This window comes from Macaca nemestrina, chromosome 18, assembly GCF_043159975.1.
Source record: "Macaca nemestrina isolate mMacNem1 chromosome 18, mMacNem.hap1, whole genome shotgun sequence".
Classification (NCBI taxonomy): Eukaryota; Metazoa; Chordata; class Mammalia; order Primates; family Cercopithecidae; genus Macaca; species Macaca nemestrina.
Window position 1 is genome coordinate 54,417,912 of NC_092142.1, and position 6,000 is coordinate 54,423,911.

Genomic DNA, 6,000 nt, shown 5'->3' on the forward strand with positions numbered 1-6,000 from the left:
ACACTCCACATGTCTAGACAGCAATGTTCTAACCAACAGAGGAGACACACTGCCCTGTTCATAGTAGTTGTTTAATTTTTCTCATCTGCAAACAGGCTGTGGATTGCCAACCTTTAATTAAGACACAGTTTTCTTTTCAAAAGCAATGTGTCTAATAAATACCAGCTGAGCTGGGATAGAGGCGCTACAGAAATTACAACTGCAGCTGAAAAACCACGAGACTTGCAGCAGGCTAACCATGAAGACCTTCAGGAAACGAATAGTTTCCATGTGCTTTGGAGATGAGGACACGCCTCATAGGCTATGCTCCTTGGCTTCAAAGCCAAGCCACAGCGCCGTTGCTGTGGGTTCTGCCTTCTTGGGCAGAGAGAGGACAGAAAGAGGCAGAAAGACAGTGAGGCAGGGTGTTGGCTTAAATGACCTCTGCCTTGACATTCTATGACTTTAAAATCAAGGAGGTACTCAGGGTAAGGTTAGAAGTGTTCTTACTACAGCTGATATCATTGACTTTGCAAAAGGGAGTTCCTAGTAAAGAAAATGTTTCTTCAGATTGAAGTGTCTGGTATTTGAAATGTCTTAGCATCCCTGTGGCCCTCCCTCCACACTTAGCGTTGACAGATAAAATACAAGATGTCCAGTTAAATTTGAACATCAGATTAACAATGAATAATTTTTAGTGTAAGTATATCTCGTGCAATAAGCTAAAAATATACAAAAGCACTATTTGTTGTTTATCTGAAATTCAAATTTAACTGTGTGTCCTGTATTTTTACTTACTAAATCGGCCAACTCTACTCCCACTCAAACCAGATCTTTCCTCCAGAGCCACTTTCCTCCAGTTCTTTGTAGAGAAATGCCAGGCCAGCCTGGCACGGACTGAGGTCAACTTAGAGACATGCGCACAGTCAGCATAATGGTTAAGAACACCAACTTTGGAGTCTCAAAGACTTAAAGTAGCTTTCAACTCAAGCCTGTCGCTTTTTGATGGGTTTATCTTGAGAAGGTTTATTGACCTCCCAGGGCCTCAGCTTTGTCCTTTGCAGAATGGGGAGATTGAAAATCAGGGCTGATATTCAGCCATATCCAATAGTACAAAATCCATACCAGCAGTTTAAAAATTAGAGCATTTCCCTGGTCAGTTGGCAAATAGTTTCCCAATCTCCACTTCATTGTGCCAGGCACCCTGGTTCCTCCCCACCTCTTTCCTCATCTAGCAACAAATACCTGGCACAGCCAGGGGTCTCCAGGACCCTGTTCTAGTGTTTAACTCAGTGTTCTGACTGGCAGGTATCTGTGGCTTATTGATAATTAAATAAATTGACAACCACTCCTGTTAGGAATACCTACCTCACAGGTTGTTGTAAGGGGTAGGTGAAATGATGTGAAAGAACTGTGATACGGAGTTTGGCCCAGAGACGTCTCTCACACACACACACAGAATGAATGAATGAATGAATGAATGAATGAATGAATGAATGAATCCCTGTGCTACTTGTAAGGAAGAACCTTGCCTTTTTTTGCACATGACAAACCATTCTCTCTCTCTCTCTCTCTCTCTCTCTCTCTCTCTCTCTCTCTCTTTAATAAATCTTAAAGATCATTCTACTTCTAGTTCAGTTTCTTCCTCTTTACATGGAGGAAAACTGAGATCAGACATAATTTACCGACTTACCTAAACAAGTCCACTTTTATGCATTGTAGGTTTGAGGGATTGTTGGAAAGATCTTTTGCTCAAAAACATTCCTTTGATCCAACTGCCACAAAGCCTGAAATTTCACCATTAGCATTGTAGCCATCTTTAAAAATTGAACTCACAATTTTCAAGGTATTTCTCAAAGCCCACTCTCTTTAAGCTAGAAATGACCCAGGGTCATCCTGAGAACCTCAAGCGCTGGACTGGAGGGTGGTAAAAAAGAGATTCTGAAAGAAGTTGAAAGGAGACCTGGGACGTGCCAAAGACACATGCGTCCAACTTTAAAACTGTGTGACAGGCAGGCTATGCGTTAAGATTGTCCCACTGGGGCAGTTGTGCATTTGTGCTGTTGCATAATACAGAAGGACAAAAAGCATAAATACTAACTGATCATTTCTTTCAGAAGAACTTCCAGCAAGGAAGCCAGACCCCTTTGATGCTGCCTTGTGCTTAGGTAAAGCTAAAAGTCGTTTTTATACTGTTGGTCAAGGGTTTTTCAACTGGATGCCTGGAAGTGTTTTTCACAGATCTACAAAGCATGGATCATACAACAAAGCCTCAAAATACACAGGGGCAAAAATGTAGCTGGGATTGTATCTATTCATATATACAAATTGGTTCCACCACTGGGTTAATGCTAACTGCTGGAGTCCAACATCCCCTGTATTAAGATATATCTTTATCCGCTGACAGTTGAATTTGATCCACCTGTACATTATTTTGAGGACAGGTGTTGAGAGCTAATCAGCTGCTGGTATAAGCTAGTCTGTTTCCCCTAGAACACAATACTGTCATGCGCTGTGTAACGACGTTTCGGTCAACAACAGGCTGTATAGATGACGGTGATCCCATAAGATTATAATGGAGCTGAAAAATTCATGTCACCTAGTGACACAGTAGCCATTGTAACATTGTGGTGCAATTACTTTATTTTTTATAAATTGAGCATGGCCTAAGTGTACAGTGTTTATTAAATCTCTAGTGGTATACAGTAATGTCCTAGGCCTTCACATTCACTCACCACTCACTCACTGACTCACCCAGAACAAATTCCAGTCCTGCAAGCTCCATTCACGGTAAGTGCCCTATACAAGTGTACCATTTTCTACATTTTGTACCATAATTTTACTGTACCTTTTCTATATTTACATATGCAAATGCTTACCACGGTGTTACAATTGCCTACGGTATTCAGTGTGGTACCTGCTATACAGGTTTGTGGTCTAGGAGCAAAAGGCTATTCCATATAGCTCATACCATCAAGGTGTGTGTAAGTACACTCTGTGAGGTTGGCACAATGATGAAACAGCCTCATGATGCATTTCTCAGAACACATCCCCATCCATCAGCAACACATGACTGTAAAACACAACATCCAATAATTTGACTGAGTGAGTTTAGAAGATCAGAATCTTAAAAAAATTTTTAAAAACTTCTGGAAAAACAGGGGTTAAACTTTTGGCACTTTTCTTCAAACATCAATATTTGTGACTTATTAATTATCAATGGATGATCACCAAATGAGGAAGGATCTTCCCATCAGAGTCTAATTAGTTTCATTGTCTTTTTTTTTTTTTTTTCTGAATTCCATTGTATTTCACTCTACCCTTCGGCTGCCTGTTTTAATTAATTTTGCACTACATTCAAAGGTTTTGCTTTTGTGCCTCTCTGTTTGATTTAAATTCCTTTTTGCAAATAAATAAATAAATAAATAACTATCAAAGCTAATGAGGCTCTGAAGATTTGAGATGTAAATATCATATGCAGATTCTTTTTTGGATCCCAGCTCAACAGAAGACCAAAAATAACACTTGAAAGTTTGATTAAGAAATCTCAGTCTCCCCATCCCACGCCTCCCTCCAGACAATCGTTCTGCTGGCGTTTTCAGTTATTTGACAAAAAAGAAAAATCAGGCCCCCCAAACCCAAAACCTCAAGAGCAAGCTCCTTTCAAGACTGGCTCAGATGGGCATGGTATTGTGCTGAACTGCTATTTAAGATCCATCCCCAACTGACAGATTCATGTCTGTCCTGAGAGGTCTGTGCGTGTCAATGCATCCACTCACCACACACACACATACATACACACACACACCTTCATATGCATCCACAGACACACAAAATTATTTTCACACACAAACTCACCCATATTCATACACACATACCCTCATGCTCACTCACCAACGAAAACTCGAAACACACATATTTTCACACATGCTAATTCGTCCATGTTCATAGACACATAACTTCATATACACTCATCAACACAAACTCACAACACACATTTTCACACATGCAAACTCACCCTTATTCATACACACATACCCTCATACACACTCACCAATAAAAACTTGCAATATACACATTTTCACACATGCAAACTCACTCATATTCATACACACATATCCTCATACACAGTCAGCAATAAAAACTCACAACACACATTTCCACACATGCAAACTCACCCATATTCATACACACATACCCTCATACACACTCACCAATAAAAACTCGCAGTACACACATTTTCACACACGCAAACTCACACATATTCATACACACATACCCTCATACACAGTCACCAACACAAACTCACAACACACACATTTTCACACTCATACGTGCACGAACTCATACACTGATATACACATACTCACCCACATGTTAGTAGACTCATACACATTCCTGCATGCATTCACACACAGATTCCACATGCACACACATTCTCCCACACACTTGACACATACATCATGCTTTCACAGATCAAGGTTCCAGTATCACATCTGTGTCACCTCCAGTACATTTTCATACACACTCTCAAAAGAGATCTCTGCAAGAAATTCCAAGACTTCCCACCCTCTTCCCGGCCCGCCATCATCCTTTTGGGTGTATTCAAGGGCAGCCAGGGCCACAGTTATCAAACTGTATCCCAAAGAGCTCTTCCACTCTGCAATCTGCTTTTGCCTGAGATCTCTGTATCCTTTACTGAGAAAGTCTGATTCATTTCCCAGAAATTTTTATCTGCTATTAATCTTTCAGGATACAGTTAGTGTTGTGATATATTCAGATATTGTTTTTGGGCGGCGGGGGGAGGGGAGGGCAGATTTCAAGTGGCCGTCCCCTGGCAGTTTCAGAGATTACTCAGTGCTTATAAGCAGCTCAGAACTGTGTGACAGCATTTCCAAGCAAGGGACTTACAATCATGTTTCATTAATTCGACGTGAATGAAGCCTCATTTCTGGCCTTGAGGAGCTTAAGATGTATGTGAAATTAATAACAGAACAGATGTCTTCACAATTTGGTTCCTCTGGAAAAAAAAAAAAAAAAAAGAACCTGATTACTTTGAAAACTTCAATGCTTTAAAATGCAGACCCAGGGAGTTTTTACTCCAGGGTAAAGAGTTATGCCTTGATATCGTCCACGTCTCAGAACTAAGTGGAATTTAAATGTCAGGTTTATATTAAATAGTCATATTCCCCATCATGACATATAATAAACAACAGCTTATTACTTTCATTAATAAGATGTGTTGGACATTTAAACTAAAGCTTTGGAGAGAAAGCCTGTATCTCCTGAGCAGGAGGTGCTGGGGAGACACAGGGGACACGTGGGGGTATATTCAGGCAGCCTGGTTTTTAGCTTTGCTTTCTGATAATTTAATCATTGATTCCTCATAGGAAAACAAAATGCATCTGTGCTCACACAAAACTCACCACTTTATAAAGAAGTTGAGCCGCCTCCCGCGGATGTGTGTGCCAGAGGCCGAATGCTGCGTTTCACAGGACACTTGAAGTCCTGCCTCTTTATTATTTCTTCCTGCCTGAAATCTTGTTTCTTTATCTAGGCTTCTGTGACACTAAGTGCCTCTCAAGCTGAATTTTAACACTCCTCAGGGCGCAAGTGTGACTGCACACCAGGGGGGCTGGGTTTTTATTTCTGAAAGTCCAAAGAGGAACAGTGTAATGGAAAAATTACCCAAGGGGAAGTTATTCTGGAGGAGCAGGAAGAGAGAACAAAGGCCCCCAGGCACACGGCCAGGAGTTTCCCTTGCCCTGAGTAGGCAAGTGAATGAAGTTTTCAGGGGAAAGCGGTTCTAAATGGGGAAGCCCAGGGTTCCCATGTTAGGCCTCAGAATCTGGTCTACTGTAATGACTATTACAACCACTGTAATGACCCTTCTCTCTTTCCAGTGCCACTGTGTGTCCTTGAAACTGTCACCTTCCCACTTTCCCCCATGGAGAAAACAAGAGCATTGGACCAAATGGCCTGCCAGCTTCTCACTTTGACATTCTCCATGTCCTCTAAATT

General features: G+C 41.1%; 1 long non-coding RNA gene across 1 annotated transcript; it reads right to left on the reverse strand.

Moving 5' to 3' along the window:
- Positions 1 to 1,837: 1,837 nt before the first annotated feature.
- Positions 1,838 to 5,579, reverse strand: LOC105494082 (uncharacterized). The gene is made up of 3 exons (XR_011616153.1): positions 5,406 to 5,579; positions 4,891 to 4,999; positions 1,838 to 3,052 (listed from the first exon to the last, which is right to left on the reverse strand). It is a non-coding gene; the product is annotated as an uncharacterized lncRNA (long non-coding RNA).
- Between the last annotated feature and the right edge of the window lie 421 nt (positions 5,580 to 6,000).